The following is a 19,919-nucleotide window of genomic DNA, read 5'->3' on the forward strand; positions in this document are numbered from 1 at the left end:
GTCCCTAGGGCCGTGTTTCTAACTGTGATTGGTTGTGGCTTTACATGTAACAGCACAGATCAACGGTCCTACATAGCAGGATCGTATGATCTGTGTTACACAGGGAAGAATGACAGGAGGCTTTGTTTACATTAGCCGACTGCCTTTCTCCCTTCACAGCGGACGATCGCGAGTGACCGGCGGACATCGGGTCCGCCGGTCACACGCATGGAGGTGTCCATGAACGTGCCGGGGCGGGAGCGCGCCTCTGGGGGCGCGCGCTCGCCCCCTATTGGCTTACAGGCTAGTGACGTACCCATACGTCACTTTGCCTGGCCGGGGCTGACTGCCGTCGTATATATGTACTTGCGGCGATCGGCAACCGGTTAATGTTGATGATTATGTCTTACAGCTAGTGACAACCCAGAATTCAGTATCGCAGAAAATTAGAATATTACATAAGACCAATAAAAGAAGATCGGATTTGTAATACAGAAATGTTGGTTTACTGAAAAGTATGTCCATGTACAGTATAGTATGCACTCAATACTTGGTCGGGGCTCCTTTTGCATGAATTACTCCATCAATGTGGCATGACATGGAGGCGATCAGCCTGTGGCACTGCTGAGGTGTTATGGAAGCCCAGGTTGCTTTGATATCGGCCTTTAGCTCCTCTGCATTGTTTGGTCTGGTGTAGCAATCGACTGGTAATCGTTTTTTCGTTGACCGATATTTTGGCCAGTGTGTATCGGTATTGGCCGATATTTTCATTATTTTTTATTTTTTTTTACCTGACAGGTACTGTTGTGGATGGATCTGGGGGTCTAAAAGACCCCAAACCCCTCCTCTGCACTTTAAAGCATTTTAAAACGCCAAGTCTGGCTGTTTTGAATGCTGTCATTTTTTTTATCTGTCATGACATTACTTCCGGGTTTTTACATGGAGACCCGATCAGAGCCGAATGCGGCTTTGATCGGGTCTTCGGTGGCCGTGCAGGCCAGTTGCCTAGGTCTCCTGGTTGGACGGGAGACCCGGGCGGGCAGCGGGAGGCGGCAAGAGGAACGACGTCACCTCCCGCTCCTTGTAATGACAGCCAGCCGGCTTCTCAGCCGCATCGGTTGTAATTTCAAGACAGCCAACCGTTGGCTATGGACGCTGGTAACGGGGTGATGTCTCTAGCTGCAGGTATCACTCCGGTACAGCACTTTCCTGAAATATCTGTAACTTTCGGGGGGGCGATTCCGATATATCCGGGAACGTGCATATCGGCTTTGCCGATAATCGGTCGATCTCTGGTGTCTCTCATTTTCCTCTTGACAATCCCCCACAGATTCTCTATGGGGTTTAGGTCAGGTGAGTTTGCTGGCCAATCAGGCACAGTGATGCCAGGATCATGTGACCAGGTATTGGTAGTTTTGGCAGTGTGGGCGGTGCCAAGTCCTGCTGGAAAATGAGGACTGCGCTGACTTTGGACTTGATAAAACACAGTGGACCAACACCAGCAGACTTTGATGTAAGGGGAGGACTCTGAAGGAGACTGTGTGTGTGTAGAGGAGGGACTCTAATGAAGACTGTTATGTAAGGAGAGGACTTTGAGGGGGATGATGTTAGGGGGATGACCCCGATGGGGACTTTGATGGATGTGGAATCTGTTGTGGATGATGATAGAGGAGGAATTTGACGGGGACTCTGATATAAGGGGAGAACTCTAATGGGGACTCTGATATAAGGGGAGAACTCTAACGGGGACTCTGAATAAGGGGAGAACTGTAATGGGGACTCTGATATAAGGGGAGAACTGTAATGGGGACTCTGATATAAGGGGAGAACTGTAATGGGGACTCTGATATAAGGGGAGAACTCTAATGGGGACTCTGATATAAGGGGAGAACTCTAATGGGGACTCTGATATAAGGGGAGAACTCTAATGGGGACTCTGATGGAGACCCTGATGTAAGGAGGTGGGGTGCTCAAGTAGTTTTTTCTTTCTCTGTTGCTCTAGTCTAAACCCTATGCTGATTACAAAAACGTAATAAATGTAAATTATAAAATGTTTTTATATATAAAACACATTTTGTTTCTTCCTGCGGATATCTGTAATCTGTACACTGTGACCCCCCCCCATACTGGGAAGTTAGAAGACTCCTGATATAGACAGAAATGATGGCTGTGCAGAAATAGGGGACAGCAAGGAAATCTATAGAGGAGGAGGTCCAGCCAGTGTCTGTATGACCATCCTGATTTTTCCTCTCTTGTTGTATTATTTTATTATAATGAAATATAAAAAAAAAAAAATCCAAATAACGTAAGCAGTGTAAGATGCCTGCGCTGTGGATCCCCCCCCCCCCCCCCCATACAGTTTTACACGTTTTCAGAGTTCTGCTGACCTCATTATGTACAGAATCCCGGCTCCTCATTCTGGGTGCAGCATCTGGCGTTCATCCAATTACTCGTTTTTTCCTTTTCTTTTTTTCTTTTTTTCCTCTTGTGTTTCTGTTTTTTAGGACGCTGACGTTCTGTTTAGGGATTAAAGGCAAATACTTGTGTTTTCAGTGAGGACACAGTTCATAATGTGATTTCCCCCCCACCCCCCCACCCCAAGGTAGTAATTAAAAAAAAAAAAAAAAGGTTTGGTATAAAATTATATCTAAACCAACAAATATAAATGTATTATATTGCAGCTTACCAGTCCTTAGGTGTGCCGGCGGCATTAGATTTCTTTTTATTCTTCTTTTTTTTTTTTTTTTGGCTCCCCCCCCCCCCCCCCCCTTATTTTGACCTGGTTATCCTGCCAGTAACATACTACCTGTCCTACGGTGACAACACTCACTCACTGTGTCTATGGAGAAACAAGGTTGTCACCATAGCACAGAAAGTGTTTTGGAACTACAGAACATTTCCCCCCAATTCATCATCTTCCAAAAAAAATAAAAAAATAGGGGATAGTGTTTTGGATAAACTTCAGGGTAAAAGTGTTGAGATAAGATTGCAAAGTACATAAGACACAGGACCGTGCTGGATTTCTGGCAGGATCTACAGGTTTTTTTTTTTTCTTTAAACAGATCTTAAAAAGAAAACTTCAATATCTATCTATCTATATTAGATGGAGATATTAGTGTGTGTGTGTATATATATATATATATATATATATATATATATATATATATATATATATATATATATATATATATATATATATATAATGTGTGTGTATAGGGACCAAAAGAACACATAAGATAAATTCATGGCTAGGGTTTACATACACTTGTATTTTTCTGCCTGCTGAGCCCCTCCCACTACAGGCTGCCTGCAGAAAATGACAGGAGGGGGCGGAGACAAGACCAGTCACCCTGCACAAGGAGAGAGAGAGCAGCAGTGAGCGGTCTTTATTACAGAAAGTAAATTGACTGCCCACCTTTTTAAAATAACAGTGGCTAGATGAAGTTGTTCACATATTGCGTACACGGTGCTTTGCATTGTGGCTGCTGCAAACATGATACCCCTGTAGTTTTTGGTGTTCGAATGTAACCCATTCAAGTAAAGCTTTTGGTTGCAGTGTGGTGTGGCCCTGTTCAGTTGAGTGGGTCACGTTTGGTGGTAGTACTGCCCGCTAATCACCATGGGGGGGGGGGGCTGTCGTGTGTTATAATTTTTCGTGCGGCATGAACTCATTCAGCTGCCTTACATCGGATGATCAGGGGACGGTAACACTACGGCCCAACTGCCTATTTAACCATCCATTTAAAAACCCTCTTCAGCTGTCAAAAAAAAAACAAGCAATCGGGAGGCTGAAGTATCATCTCCTGAAAGCCCGTCAGCCTGTATCACTCCCTGAAATGCGATCCACTATGGATCGCATTTCAGAGACTGCCGTAGGTGTAAACGTACCTTTAAGTAAAAACCATGCAGCTAGTATGAGTATCTGAATCTGTTTAGGCTTTAGCTTACTGAAATCTACCCCACGCTGGGAAGGGGCAGCAGTGTGAGCCCCCGTTCAGAACTATATTACATTGTGAAGGGGTGTCAGGGTAACACTGTGAGCATGCTTACATTTGGGGAAAGGAGGATGAATTATTGTGCTGTTTTATTTCATTTATTATAGGTACTTATAAAGCGCCCTCAATTTACCCAGCGCTTACACACACACACACACACACACACACACACACACACACACACACATATATATATAATATAGTCCTGTCGTTCATGTCTGTCCCTGCCCTCAAGGAGCTTACAATCTAAGGTCCCTAACTCTCATTCATACATACACACACAAGGGCCAATTTAGACAACCAATAAACCTACCAGCATATTTTTGGAGTGTGGGAGGAAACCGAAGTACCCAAAGGAAACCAACACAGGCACAGGAAGACGAGCAAACTCCAGGCAGTTGGTGCCATGGTTGGGATTCGAACTGATGGACCTTAGTGCTGCCAGCCTGCAGTGTGGTCTACAGGAAGGTCCAGTAACTGTTGTCTTAGAGGTAAAAGTAGCAGTCCAGGCAAAACCTAATCTATGTAACCCTGTAAAGCAAAAATCATTGTACTTATCCTGCAGCCGATCCGGTCCAGTCCCAGGGTCCGCTGTCAGCGCCGGCTTTAATGTGGAAGCGGGTTCAAGAGAGGCATCTGACAACGGAAGCCCCATAGTAAGTCTGTGGGTGACGTCACTTCCCAGCCATTTCACAGCTGGTCCTCTCCTGAACAGAGCTTCTGCCGCTGGAGACCGGACCGGATTGGGTGTAGAAAAGGTAAGTTGTTTTTTGTGCTTTACAGGGTTAGATAAATTAGGTTTAGAATGTGGCACAGAGCAGGTTTAGTGTTTTAGGTTTTGCCTGGACTTCTTTACCAATTGAAAGACAAAATTGTCTTCCGACTGTTGGCCCTGAAGAAGGAGTTCTTTGCCCGAAACACGTTGGCCGTTTTTTATGCAATAAACAGTTCATGTCGACATCAATCGATTTGTTTGAGGCACCCCTAACTTCATACCTAAAAAAACAGGTTATTGTTTGAGCAGTTTGTTCCCCGTGATTGGAGGTGCAGCAGCCTAATGCCACAAGTAGGCCGCTTAATGCCATGACTCCCCTCTAAAGTAGGTAACTTTTTGCATCTACATCAGGGGTCCCCAGCCATCCTGCGGGGGTTGGCAGCAGGCAGAGGAAGCCAGCACAACCTGCACTGCCACCCTCCGACCACCAGATGGTGCCCACTGCCCTTCTAGCATTCTCTCTGTTATGAAGAGATAAGGAGGGAGTAGAGCCGTGAAAATTCCCTACTCTCCCCTCCGGAGCTCTGAGCATGCACACTAGTGAGCTCAGCTGTTCAATGACGTAGGTGCACCGGAAGTGACGAGGGTATGGAACTTTTACGGGTATGGTCTTTTCACGGAACACCGGGCCGGGGATAGGATCTCGGTGCACTAGTGAGACCCAGGTTGCACCACTTTCCTCCCATCCATCCCCTTCCCCTCAAAGCTGATAGGCTGCAGCCACTCCACCACCCCACCAGGTGTTAAGCTGCATCCCCCCCAGTTGACAACCACAAATTACAACCAATCACCCCCCCCCCCCCCAGTCCGTGCAACCCCCACACAAATAACCACCAAACCCCCAGGTCCATTTACTGACAAGTGGCCAGTGCCTGGGAGGTTGGGGACTGCTGATCTACAGAACTACCTAGTAGAACTGTCTCAGGTGGGATTTCTGCTCACTTTTGGAGAGTTGTGCACTTCGCTATTGAGCCTTCAGAACAGGAAGTTAAGGGAAATCTCCCCAACGGGACACGAAGATGCAACTGACAATGGTTTGAACCATTCCCTACTCTTTACGAAATGTGAGCTAAAGATACATTGTACGATAAAGGAATCCAGAGAGATTGGAGGCCTCAGTTCCTCTGTAGAAGGAAGGGCTGGGGCTTTCCTTGCTGCTTTGGGTTCATGAACTGGTCCACCTGGGGGGGTGGTCTGTAGGCTGTACACATGGAGGGCCCCATGCTGGGGTGGTGATCTGTAGGCTGTACACATGGAGGGCCCCATCCTGGGGTGGTGATCTGTAGGCTGTACACATGGAGGGCCCCATCCTGGGGTGGTGATCTGTAGGCTGTACACATGGAGGGCCCCATCCTGGGGTGGGGATCTGTAGGCTGTACACATGGAGGGCCCCATCCTGGGGTGGGGATCTGTAGGCTGTACACATGGAGGGCCCCATCCTTGGGTGGTGATCTGTAGGCTGTACACATGGAGGGCCCCATCCTGGGGTGGTGATCTGTAGGCTGTACACATGGAGGGCCCCATCCTGGGGTGGTGATCTGTAGGCTGTACACATGGAGGGCCCCCATCCTGGGGTGGTGATCTGTAGGCTGTACACATGGAGGGCCCCATCCTGGGGTGGTGATCTGTAGACTGTACACATGGAGGGCCCCATCCTGGGGTGGTGTTCTGTAGGCTGTACACATGGAGGGCCCCATCCTTGGGTGGTGATCTGTAGGCTGTACACATGGAGGGCCCCATCCTGGGGTGGTGATCTGTAGACTGTACACATGGAGGGCCCCATCCTGGGGTGGTGTTCTGTAGGCTGTACACATGGAGGGCCCCATCCTGGGGTGGTGATCTGTAGGCTGTGCACATGGAGGGCCCCATCCTGGGGTGGTGATCTGTAGGCTGTACACATGGAGGGCCCCATCCTGGGGTGGTGTTCTGTAGGCTGTACACATGGAGGGCCCCATCCTTGGGTGGTGATCTGTAGGCTGTACACATGGAGGGCCCCATCCTGGGGTGGTGATCTGTAGACTGTACACATGGAGGGCCCCATCCTGGGGTGGTGTTCTGTAGGCTGTACACATGGAGGGCCCCATCCTGGGGTGGTGATCTGTAGGCTGTGCACATGGAGGGCCCCATCCTGGGGTGGTGATCTGTAGGCTGTGCACATGGAGGGCCCCATCCTGGGGTGGTGATCTGTAGGCTGTACACATGGAGGGCCCCATCCTGGGGTGGTGATCTGTAGGCTGTACACATGGAGGGCCCCATCCTGGGGTGGTGATCTGTAGGCTGTGCACATGGAGGGCCCCATCCTGGGGTGATGATCTGTAGGCTGTACACATGGAGGGCCCCATCCTGGGGTGGTGATCTGTAGGCTGTACACATGGAGGGCCCCATCCTGGGGTGGTGATCTGTAGGCTGTACACATGGAGGGCCCCATCCTGGGGTAGTGATCTGTAGGCTGTACACATGGAGGGCCCCATCCTGGGGTAGTGATCTGTAGGCTGTACACATGGAGGGCCCCATCCTGGGGTGGTGATCTGTAGGCTGTACACATGGAGGGCCCCATCCTGGGGTGGTTCCAGGCATTTGTAGTAAATCTCGGCCCTGGGCAGAGAACATTTAACATTCCACCTTATCAGCTGCTGCCAACATCGCACATTACTGGAGAGCTGGAGTCCATTAGTGCTTCTGCGGGGGTGAATGATCTATTGTTGGATATTCTTCAGCTCTGGGATTATCAGGGGTTGTATTTTCATATATGAATGTTTTAGTCATAAGAAAATGTTGCATTAATTCATGTTTCCACAATATTCTAAACTGTGTAGGACAAATGTGTGATTTAATAGTGAGAAAACAATAACCCAATGGATAACTATACACCATCTAAAGAATCGCAATGAAATGTGAACAAAATAATATAGTCCAAAGTGAAAATAATTAGTGCCCAGAAGGAAAAGAACGTAACCACGTCCACAGTGGGAATGTTGAGACCAAGAGTGTCCAATGATAGTAGTAGCACCTCCGCCAGATGCTAGCCGAAGAAAAAAAAATGGCTTCTGGTGAATTTACGTTTACGCGTTTCATCACATCCTGACATCACCTAGGGCATGGATATATGTGTGTTTTGGCAGGAGTGTTCAACCAAGCAAACTACCAGCTGAAGAATCATTGCAGTAAACCAGCAGCCATGTTTCTAGGTCAACCACAAAGCCCTTTATAAAGTTTGGGCTCCCCCTACACCTCCCACTTCTCACTCTGGACTGCTGAAGACAGTGGTGAGTGATATGTTGGATATTCCTCAGCTCTGGGTATGTCTGGGGTCATAGTCCCAAACATATGTATGTTTAAAGCCTATTACACACGCAACGAATTTCCGCCGACTGGTCGTCCATCTTTTGTCCAGAGTGGTGTCTGTTGGTTGGAATGTGCTCTAGACTGCACACGAATTTTCCCGCACGACAGAATTCTACTTCAGAAGTGATGTCATGTGTTGGTTTGCTTTCTGTGTTTTTTCTTATTTGAGCATGCCCAGTCTTGCTCATAAGATTTTTTTTTTCCTGTCGAAATCTGTACTGACTGCACGAAAATCGGACGTGTTTTGATGGAGGACAAAAATTTTATAGCCTGCACACCAGATTTTTTTCGGCCGAAAAGTCGGAGTCGGTTGTCGGAAGCATCATACTAACAAGCCGAAAATCTGCGGATCGGTCGTCGGACGAAAATTCCCGGCCGAATTTTGGCGCGTGTGTACGAGGCTTTAGTCAAAGTATTCAATGTAGCAACACACCAGCCAAGTTTGTGTGTTAACCATGAAGCCCACTTTAAAGTTAGGCGCACCTCCTGAAACTCACTTTTGACTTCTGAAGACAATGGTGAGTGATCTGTTAGATATTCCTGAACTTTGGGATTATCTGGGGTCGTATTTTCAAATGTATATATGAAGGCAGGAGTATTCCATGAAGCAACCCACCAGATGAAGAGTTGTTGGTGTAAACCAGCAGCCAAGTGTTTTCAACCATGAAGCCCACTATGAAGTTTGGCGCGCCTCCTGCAACTCACTTTTGAAGACAATGGTGAGTGGTCTGTCGTTGGCTAGCCCTCAGTTCTGGGGTTGTCTGGGGTTGTATTTTCAAACCTATGTACATTTTAGGCAGGAGTATTCATTCAAGCAACCCACCAGTCAACAAATTGTTGATGTAAACCAGCGGCCAAATTTGCAGGTCAATCACGAGGCCATAATAAAAGTTAGCACACCCCCTGCCGCTCATTGTTGGCTGCTGAAGACCCCTACCATAATAAAGGGCCTACCTTTTTCTGTTTTCCTTCTTAAAGTGGAGTTCCGGCCTATTTTGCAACTTTAGTGATTCCTGGAGTGCTCGCTATGCTGATCAACAATTGGGCATTTTAAATTTTTTTTGGGGGTCCCTTACCTTATTTTCAGATTATTTTTTATTGTACTTCCTCCTTCTCCCCCCTCTGTGGCCACGGCCACTGACATCACTTCCGCCTTTGCATTGCATCCTGGGAGCTGTTTGTCATCACTCCCAGGAGGCTGGAACCAGGAAGAACTCCCAGAACACTCCCTGGAATCAGGAAGGAGGACACATCAGATTACGCTGCAGCTTCAGATGCCCACATCCAAGATGGCCACGCCCAGACAGCTTTTTTAAAAGTAAGATTTTGACTAAAATCCAATACTGTACACCTTGTAAGTATGAGAATAGCGGTTCTGTAAGGGCGTTGGATTAGTATTATAGGGGTATTTTTAGTTAAAAAAAGGTATTTGAGGCCGGAACTCCGCTTTAAACTACCTGGCTGCCACTGACCCAGAGCAAACATGCAAATCCATAAGATCAGAGTGAAGTCAAAAACTGACCTGCATATTTGTTCCTGGTCGTCAATTAAACAGTTATGAAGCAAGCTCATCAGCTCGATAGCCAGGGAACTAATATTTTCAAAGAAATAGGTCTGCCTCTGTGTTTTGTCTCCGCATTTGTGCCCCCAGATCAGTTTGATGTTAAAATGAGAAGACCACCACCGCTTGGGTGGCCTCGGCTCGCCACCGCTGCAACAGTAGAAATGAAGGAGAAATCGGCCGCACACCACCAGCTACTAGGAAGATCAATCCTTTATTACCATACGACAAAGGTACACAGGATACAGAGATGGACGCGTTTCACACTTTCAAAGTGCTTGTTCACTACAATCGTAGAATTTTAATGAACAAGCACTTTGAAAGTGTGAAACGCGTCCATCTCTGTATCCTGTGTAACTTTGACGTATGTTAATAAAGGATTGATCTCCCTAGAAGCTGGTGGTCTGCGGCCAATTCCTCCATTTCTAGTTTGATGTTAATGGCGGGCTTTCCAATCAGCAAGCCCAGCACTGGTTACTCACTTTGACTGCCATTGTCTCTTTAGAACAGCTCTTCATGAGTTGGCAGAGTCAGAGCCATTGTGTACCATCTCTCACTTATACAGCTGTGTGTGTTTTATGAATAGATCTAAATAGCAGGAAATCAGATTACACCAGCTATTCACAGCATAATCCTAAATGACTAAGAAAAGGTGGTGAACACTCCAGCGTTCAACCTGCTGTCTGTTCTGTTGGGAAAATTTGAGATGTGATGTCCTGATCACACTCTTACCTGCGTTTGGGACACAACATCTGCGCATGTGCGCTAATTTACGTGAATAGCAGAGCACAGCTGCCTTCACTCTTTCAGGATTGTGGGTGGCTGTGCGCAGCTCCAGGACATCCTGGGCACCAAAAAGACGCAGCGTGTTTACCCATGGCACGGGCAAATGTTCCATGTCCATGTAGCTGAACAAGAATATTATTAATATAATAGAATTGGATTTAAAATCATAAATAATAAAATAGAATTGCTTTAATAATAGGGATCGACCGATATCGGTTTTCCGTTGCCGATACCGATATTTTGACCATTGCATATCGGTATTGGCCGATATGGGCCGATATTTTGAACATTTTAAAGTTTTTTGCAAAATGAACACAATCTTCGATACAAATCTGTTACTGAACATGTTAATGTTAGACTGGCACCCTTTGGTTGGTGGGTGGCTGGCTGGCACCTTGTGGGGTGCTGGCTGGCACCTTGTGGGGTGGCTGGCTGGCACCCTGTGGTGGTTGGCTGGCTGGCACCCTGTGGTGGTTGGCTGGCTGGCACCCTGTGGTGGTTGGCTGGCTGGCACCCTGTGGTGGTTGGCTGGCTGGCACCCTGTGGCTGGCTGGCACCCTGCGGTGGTTGGCTGGCTGGCACCCTGTGGCTGGCTGGCAGCCTGCGGTGGTTGGCTGGCTGGCACCCTGTGGCTGGCTGGCACCCTGTGGTGGTTGGCTGGCTGGCACCCTGTGGTGGTTGGCTGGCACCCTGTGGCAGGCTGGCAGCCTGCGGTGGCTGGCTGGCTGGCAGCCTGTGGTGGTTGGCTGGTACAGGCCTGTGTGTGGTTGGCTGGCACTGGGCAGCTGTGGGTGGGTGTATGTATGTGGGGGCTGTGTTAAACACTGTGTGCACTGTACACTCACTGTCCTGAGAATCTCCGACTCCAGACGAGGCTGAGGGAGGCGGACTAAGAAGGCAGAAGCTGTCCTAGTGCATGGAGGCGCGTGGCGCAACATACGCCATGACATCACGACAATATCAGTAACCTCAGGGGCCGATTTCTGATATTGGGAAAGTTGCATATCGGCCCTCGATATATCGGCCTTGCCGATAATCGGTCAATCCCTACTTTATAATACTAAAAAATAAACAGCAATGATATCACGTATGTCCTGAAGCAATAAAAACCTGACAGGGGCTCTGTACTTCAATACTGCATCTGAAACATAAAAAGGTTTTTGGAGGAGATGCACTTTACATTCTATTTTTGAAGCGGTGTGAGTACTTGGAGTGTCAGGATAGAGATATTCAGCTTGTTGTGTCCTGGTCCCCTCTGACGTGTCCCGGCAGGACTGTGAGAGCCCTGTAGCGGTCTGTTCTGTGTCATGTCCCCCTGCACTCAGCACTTTGCCTGTTATCTATGAGAGGTCAGTAGATTCGTACTCTGCTCTTATCTCCCAGCACTGTATCCTGCCTGGGTGGGAGAGAATTCCTGGCTGGGGGGTGAGTAAGATCTAAAGCTTTTCCCTAGAGTACCAGCCATTATTGAAATATTTTGTAGATTTAGGGGTTTAAAAAAAAAACTTGCTTTGCTGTTCCATATTTTGCCTTTTTTTTTTTTTTTTCCTTTTTTTTTTTTTTTTTTTTGTAGTTTCTGCCACTGTCTGTAATCCCAAGCAGTGGCATGAACGCCAATGTGACTGCTGAAATACGATCAATTTGTAGAAAGTCAGAAGGCTTTTTTGTATTAATAAATTGATATGATCTCAGTTAGTCTGGCCGTACAGACTGGCTTGAACTGGGAGAAGAATGGTAGGCCGTGGATGGCTTTACAGCATGTGTATGTGTTGCCTTTTTGTGCGGAGTTGGGCTTTAATATATCCACTTGCCCAACAGAAAGTTTTACCTCCCCTTCATGACCAGGTCATTGTATATAGTATTGGCGGCAATCAGTGACTTGTAGCAGAACTGCGACAGTATGGCGGGCAATCTGACACTTTGTGGGAACCAGTGACACTGATACAGTGATCAGTGTGAAAAATATGCACTGTCACTGTACCAATAACACTGGCTGGGAACGGGTTAAACCTCTAGGGCGATCAGAGACCTAACTGTGTGCCTAGCCAGTGTTTGTGTACTGTGAGCTGCCCTTACTCAGGCTGCATTCACACATGGTCGTGGGCGGATTTGCCACGATTCCCCCCCCCCCCCGTGTTTTTTAAATGGCTGCAAAACGCGGGATGTGTTTGCGATGCCATTACTTCTAATGGCACCCCAATCATGGCGCAGTTTTGCTGCGATTGTCGCGCTGCAATCACAATGCTTGGCACGCAAAAAGGAACACAATCTATTTTCCGAAGATGAATAAGGACGTGTGTGTTCCAGTGCGTTTTTTGTGTGTTTTAGGTGCATTCCAGTACGTTTTTTTGATGCGTCTTACCGCATTCCAGTGCATTAAAAAAAAATGCAGCATTTTCTACTTTTTTTTTTTTTTTTCTTTCCAGGTACTGACCGTGCTGGTATGAACTATGCTATTGAAAACCATATAACTTTCTCTGCGGTTTTTGATGCAGAAAAAAAAAAACGCACTGGACTGCATGTGTTTGAATAGACACCAATTCACCATCAGTGAATGTTTGGTGAAGGTCACGTTCACTGCTTTATAAACATAGCCAGTGGCGGGTGGTGCTCCATGAGTCGGGGGGCGCGGACCAACCCCACCATACCCCCCCTGGACACCACCAGGCCGCACACCGAGCCCACCCTTTTTTTTAGCCTGTGAGAGCCTCTGGCTTTAGTCACATGGTTAAAAAAAAAAAAAGCCCCATTGAACTCCATGCGTCTGGCGCCCCGCATGTAGATTAGGGGGCCGGACGCATGGATGGGGGGGCGGTGCCCCATATGACCAGCCACCACTGAACATAGCCCCTAGTGTATGTAAACTCAAATTGGATGATGTTCAGCCCTCGTTCACGTTGGAGTGACTTGTGTCATAATCGCATGACCAGTCACACCCTATTGCCAGCAATCACACTGTTCAAATCTGTGCGATGCCAACTTTGCAGTGCCCATCGATTTAAAAAAAAAAAAAAAGTAGTTCCTGCACTACTTTTGGCAACTTTGGGGTGCAACTTGCATAGACATTTGTGCATGAAGCTGTACAGATGTCTTCCAAGTCGCACTGATGTGCAGCGTTAAAATCGTGCCGCAGTTCATGTGAACGAGGGTTTAGGAGTGGATTTACTATAACTGCATAGTGTAAAATCCGGAGCAGCTCTGCTTAAAAACCAATCAGCTTCCAGGGTTTATTGTCAAAGCTTAATTGAACAAGCTGAAGTTAGAAGCTGATTGGCTACCATGTATAGCTGCAGCTGATTGGCTACCATGTATAGCTGCAGCTGATTGGCTACCATGTATAGCTGCAGCTGATTGGCTACCATGTATAGCTGCAGCTGATTGGCTACCATGTATAGCTGCAGCTGAATGGCTACCATGTACAGCTGCAGCTGATTGGCTACCATGTACAGCTGCAGCTGATTGGCTACCATGTATAGCTGCACAAGAGTTTGCACTCTCCGCTTTTAGTAAATCAACCCCATAAGTTGCTAAAGCAAAAGTATCCTAAATTGTCCTTTTTTATACTTTAAAAAAAAAAAAAAAAACGTTTTCACCTTTTCCTATTCCTTATTTCTCAGTCCGACTTTTCTTTTGCAGCCTCTTTATAGCTACTTTTGTTCAGCTAAATTCCAGTGATTGCTGTATGGCAGGGATATGCAAACTGTGACCCTCCCAGCTGTTGCAAAACTACAAGTCCCATCATTCCTCTGGGTGTCATGCTTGTGGCGGTCAGTCTTGCTATGCCTCATGGGACTTGTAGTTCCTGCAACATCTGGAGGGCCACAGTTTGCATATCCCTGCTGTATGGCATGTCTCAGGGTTGGTTTTCTGGTGGTGACAACTGTGGACTCATTGAGAATCACAACAGCCAATCAAAATATTCACTGGAAGAGCCTGTAACAGAGTGACAACACTGCAGACAGGGAGCAGTAGTTGTCACCCTATAACAGGAAGTCTCTGTGCATAGTCGTTAATGGCAGGATCACCAGGGATTATTTTAAGGCCCGGTTCACACCGAATGTGGCTTTGAAATCACACTAATTCAGCGAGATTTCAAAGCTGCTGGTCAGTGCGATTTTTAATGCGCGGCTTGCCGAAGTCTGTGCGATTTCATGCACAGATGTCAATGTAAGTCGCACATAAAAACACCAAAGATTGCACAGGAACCTTTTTCAAATCAATGAAAAAAATTTGGAGTCTCGCCAATTTGAATGGTTCTAAAGGGTAAAAATCTGGTGTGACTTGTCATGCAATTTTGAACTGATAAATTACATGACAAGTCGTACCGCTGTGAACCGGGCTACATTTCATCTCCAGGCAAATAGCCTCACCCATTCTGTACTTTTTATTCTGTGTGAAGCAATATGTACTTGTACAAGTCTGCCCTCCGGAACCCTCACCGCTGCTATTTTTGGATGTGGGGGGCCATTTATCTCATGCCACATTGGCTGATTTACACCCCCGACCTCCTGATCCTGAGGACAGCCAATAGGAAGTGTCCGTGTCATACTGCCACTCGAGGGATCACCCCGCAAAAAGGGCGTGTGTATGTATGTGTGTATGTGTATATCAGGGCTTGACAAATTTTCCTGAAATCTAGGAGCCAGCTAAAAAAGTTAGGAGCCAGTTTTTTTCTTTTAAACTAACAACAAAGCTTTATTTAATAAAACGGATACTAAATTTACACATAAATACAACAAGAACCCCCACTCTCCTCTATAGCGCAATTGGATGAAAACAGACTGTCTGTCTCTTTCCATCCAATGCCATCTGATCCGATCCACGGGATGGATAGAAAATAGAACCACCATCCGTCTGCTTTTGGCGGACAGGATCAGATGGCGGCAGATTACTAGTCCATAGAGGAGAATGAAGGGTCCGATCAGGTCTGCCTGAAAAATTGACAGGCGGACCTGATCAGACAGCCTGTGTGAAAGGGGCCTTCGGCTGTGGCATGGCGATGAGGGGAAAAAAAAAAAGATTATATATATATATATATATATATATATATATATATATATATATATATATATATATATATATAATAATAATATAATATAATATAATATAATATAATATAATTTTTTTTTAATAATTTAAAAAAAGAAAAAAATATTTAGTTTTTACATTTAAAAAATAAATTAATAATAAATAACCACACTCCCTGTCAAAGGTAACTAACTGGACAGGGAGATGGTAATGCATTGTGAACAAACAGGCAGTGGAAACAGTAATTACAACAGTCATTACTGACGGCCACCACAAGAGGGCGCAAGTTCCCCATTGGAAGCCTCTCATTTCAAGTAGGCCGAAAAGCCGGGGCCTCAATTTTCGGACGGCCCGGAAGTCCGTGCACTCCGTGCGCAGAAATCCGTGCAAAAATGACAGGACACCTTCTGCAGGGCACCCCAGGCGCCAGGTCGCTAATTCTAGTCGCAAATGCGACCTGGCGCCCGGATTTTGTCGAGGCCTGGTGTGTGTGTGTGTGTGTGTGTGTGTGTGTGTATGTATGTGTATATATATATATATATATATATATATATATATATATATATATATATATATATATATATATATATAGTGTGTGTGTACAAAAAGTCAGTACACCCCTCCCATTTTTGTAAATATTTTATTCTATCTTTTCATTGGACAACACTGAAGAAATGTCACTTTGCTACAATGTAAAGTATTGAGTGTACAGCTTGTATAAGGCTTCTTTCACACTATGAGTCCGTCAAACGGACACCGCTTTTCTCAGCGGGGCATCGATCCGCCGATCCCCCGCTGAGCAGGAGAATGACAGCTGTTCTCCGCACTATGTGCGGAGACTCAGCTGTCACAGCCCCATAGATCTCTATGGGGGTATCGGATGGGAACGGACCGTCGGTCCGATCCCATCCGATCCACTGGACGGATGGAAAATAGGGTTTCCATCTGCCCAGATTTATCGGATCGGGTGTCAGTGGACATGTCTCTGCTGACATCCGATGCCCCATAGAGATGCATGGGGGGACCGTTAAGATCCGCCAAAAAAACGGACAGGCGGATCTGAACGGTCCGCCTGTGTGAAAGGGGCCTTACAGTGTTAATTTGCTGTCCCCTCATAATAACTCAACACACAGCCAATAATGTCTAAACCGCTGGCAACAAAAGTGAGTACACCCCTAAGTGGAAATGTCCAAATTGGCCCCAAAGTGTCAATATTTTGTGTGGTCACCATTATTTTCCAGCACTGCCTTTACCCTCTTGGGCATGGAGTTCACCAGAGCTTCACAGGTTGCCACTGGAGTCCTCTTCCACTCCTCCATGATGACATCACAGAGCTGGTGGATGTTAGAGACCTTGCACTCCTCCACCTTCTGTTTGAGGATGCCCCACAGATGCTCAATAGGGTTTAGGTCTGGAGACATGCTTGGCCAGTCCAATACCTTTACTCTCAGCCTCTTTTGCAAGGCAGTGGGGGGTCATGGAGGAGTGTTTGGGGTAGTTATCATGTTGGAATACTGTCCTGCGGCCCAGTCTCTGAAGGGAGGGGATCATCCTCTGCTTCAGTATGTCACAGTACATGTTGGCATTCATGGTTCCCTCAATGAACTGTAGCTCCCCAGTGTCTGCAGCCCCAGACCATGACACTCCCACCACCATGCTTGACTGTAGGCAAGACACACTTCTCTTTGTACTCCTCACCTTGTTGCCACCACACACGCTTAACACCATTTGAACAAAATCTTGGTCTCCTCAGTCCACAGGACATGGTTCCAGTAATCCATGTCCTTAGTCTTCTTGTCTTCAGCAAACTGTTTGCGGGCTTTCTTGTGCATCATCTTTAGAAGAGGCTTCCTTCGGGGACGACAGCCATGCAGACCAACTTGATGCAGTGTGCGGTGTATAGTCTGAGCATTGACAGGCTGACCCCCCACCCCTTCAACCTCTGCAGCAATGCTGGCAGCACTCATACGTCTATTTCCCAAAGACAACCTCTGGATAGGACGCTGAGCACGTGCACTCAACTTCTTTGGTCGACCATGACGAGCACTGTTCTGAGTGGAACCTGTCCTGGTAAACTGCTGTATGGTCTTGGCCACCGTGCTGCAGCTCAGTTTCAGGGTCTTGGCAATCTTCTTATAGCCTAGGCCATCTTTATGTAGAGCAACAATTATTTTTTTCAGATCCTCAGAGAGTTCTTTGCCATGAGGTGCCATGTTGAACTTCCAGTGACCAGTATGAGAGAGTGAGAGCGATAACACCAAATTTAACACACCTGCTCCCCATTCACACCTGAGACCTTGTAACACTAATGAGTCACATGACACCGGGGAGGGAAAATGGCTAATTGGGCCCAATTTGGACATTTTAACTCAGGGGTGTACTCACTTTTGTTGCCAGCGGTTTAGACATTAATGGCTGTGTGTTGAGTTATTTTGAGGGGACAGCAAATTTATACTGTTAGTCGGTTCACACTAATCCGACTCGAAGTCGCCCCAACTTCGGGCGACTAATGAAGTCGCCCATGCAGCGCGACTTCAGCGCGGCTTGCAACGACTTCTCATAATAGAAGTCAATGCAGGTCGCTCCGGCTTTGCAAAAACATAGTACAGGAATCTTTTTCTAAGTCGGAGCGACTTGAGTCGTTCTGATTAGAACGGTTCCATTGCACAGCATTGGAAGCTACTTGTCAGGGGACCAAGTCGCCTGACAAGTCGGATCAGTGTGAACCGGCAGTTATACAAGCTGTACACTCATTACAAAGTGTCATTTCTTCAGTGTTGTCACATGAAAATACCGGTATATAAAAAATGATAAATGAAAATACCGGTAAGAAATAATGTGAGGGGTGTACTCACTTTTGTAAGATACTGTGTGTGTGTGTGTATTTGTATTATTGTTTTTATTTTTGGGTTTGTTTTTTTTTTTGAGGGGGTGGGGGCAGGGCCTTGGAGAGGAGCTTTAATAAATTTGCAGATTTGAGAAGATTGAAAATGGTGTGAACATGTGGACTCTCCAGTGAGACGTTAGCGGTCGGGTTTTCGTCCACGCTCGATGCCCGTTATTGTCATAGCAGTCAGTGGCCCCTCCCATCTGTACAGATCATCGGAATCATTACATTGACCCGACATTCACTACATTGTAATCAGCATTCACAACATTCCTGCAGATGTTTCCAATCCGTAATCAGCGTTGGTCGAAAAGTTTCATTTTCAAGGTTTTCCTGCGTTTAATCAAGAACTCCGGCACAGTTTGAACCGACGGAGTTAAAGCAGAACTCTAGCCTTCCCTTCAGTCTCAGTTGTTTAGAACTACAAATACTTTTTAAAGGAGAACTTCACTCCCCCTATAACTGTTTGTTTTTTTTCCTCCTCTTATTTTGTCTTTTGGGTTCTCCTCAAATAACCTACAGCTAGCAAATCCAGCGCTGTCTGATGGAATCCCTTGCTGCACTCCCGGTCCTATTCCGCCATCTTCTTTTCTTATTCCATCAGGGGGTCGGCTGTCTCTTGGTTCTTGCAGCCGCTCCCAGAGGACACCCCAGAGTTCCCCCAACGTATGCGCAGTTGCCTCTGTAGGGGGGGGTATTCTCGCCTAAAGTCAGAACTGCAGGGACGGATCCTTTAAAAAAAAAAAAGGGGAGGGGGAGATTATGGAACGTTACCAAAGAGGGTAAAAAGCCTGCTTTAAGTTTGACCCCCCTCCTGTCTTTTACGCCTTCCTGTTGGTTCTTTAATTTGATTGGTGGCCTCACTGACCAGTAAGGTGGGTTTGGGAGGACTGACTATAGCAGTGATGGCAAACCTTGGCACCCCAGATCTTTTGGAACTACATTTCCCATGATGCTCATGCATTCTGCAGTGTATGGGAGCGTCATGGGAAATTTAGTTTTAAAACATCTGGGGTGCCAAGGTTCACCATCACTGGACTATAGGAAATGTCAGGTTTGTCATAGAACTTCAGCTCCTTATATCTCTGGATCCGTAATGGTTATGACGTGCGTTTTTTTGTGAAGTTTACTTTTTTTTTTTTTTTGCCCAAGTTTGGAACAGGTTCAATGGCACATAAAACACATCTGAAACTTTTTGGGTGGAGTGGAGGTGTTGGGTCCTCTTTCTGGATTTTGTTTGTTGGTATCCTCCATTTCTTTTGTGTCACTAGGACAAGAGGAGAAGGGAATCTCCCTATTGGGGGGGGGGGGGGGGGGAGAATAAAGCCTTGATAGGTTATCAGATACATATTTACAGTAATTGTTCAGTATATGTAATTATTGCTTAGAATACACTAGAATTATTCCCTTTTTAGAGGGTCAGTCTACCTAAAAGTCATATTTTAGATATAGGTGGACTCGGATGGGCAGCCTCCAACGTCTCATCTTATATATCTTAGAAACTTTGGCAAGGAAATCTCCTTGCCATGATTCTTGTCTGTTTGGGTGTTTTGGTTGTCCTAA

At 46.5% G+C, this 19,919-nt stretch overlaps 1 protein-coding gene across 1 annotated transcript in view; it reads left to right on the plus strand.

Annotated features, from left to right (window-relative positions):
- The window catches only part of ADD3 (adducin 3), a 230,648-nt gene that overhangs the window by 83,825 nt on the left and 126,904 nt on the right, over positions 1-19,919 (plus strand). The gene's annotated exons all lie outside the window — the stretch shown is intronic.

This window comes from Pelophylax lessonae (genome assembly GCF_965119305.1).
Source record: "Pelophylax lessonae genome assembly, chromosome: 9".
In the NCBI taxonomy this organism is placed as follows: Eukaryota; Metazoa; Chordata; class Amphibia; order Anura; family Ranidae; genus Pelophylax; species Pelophylax lessonae.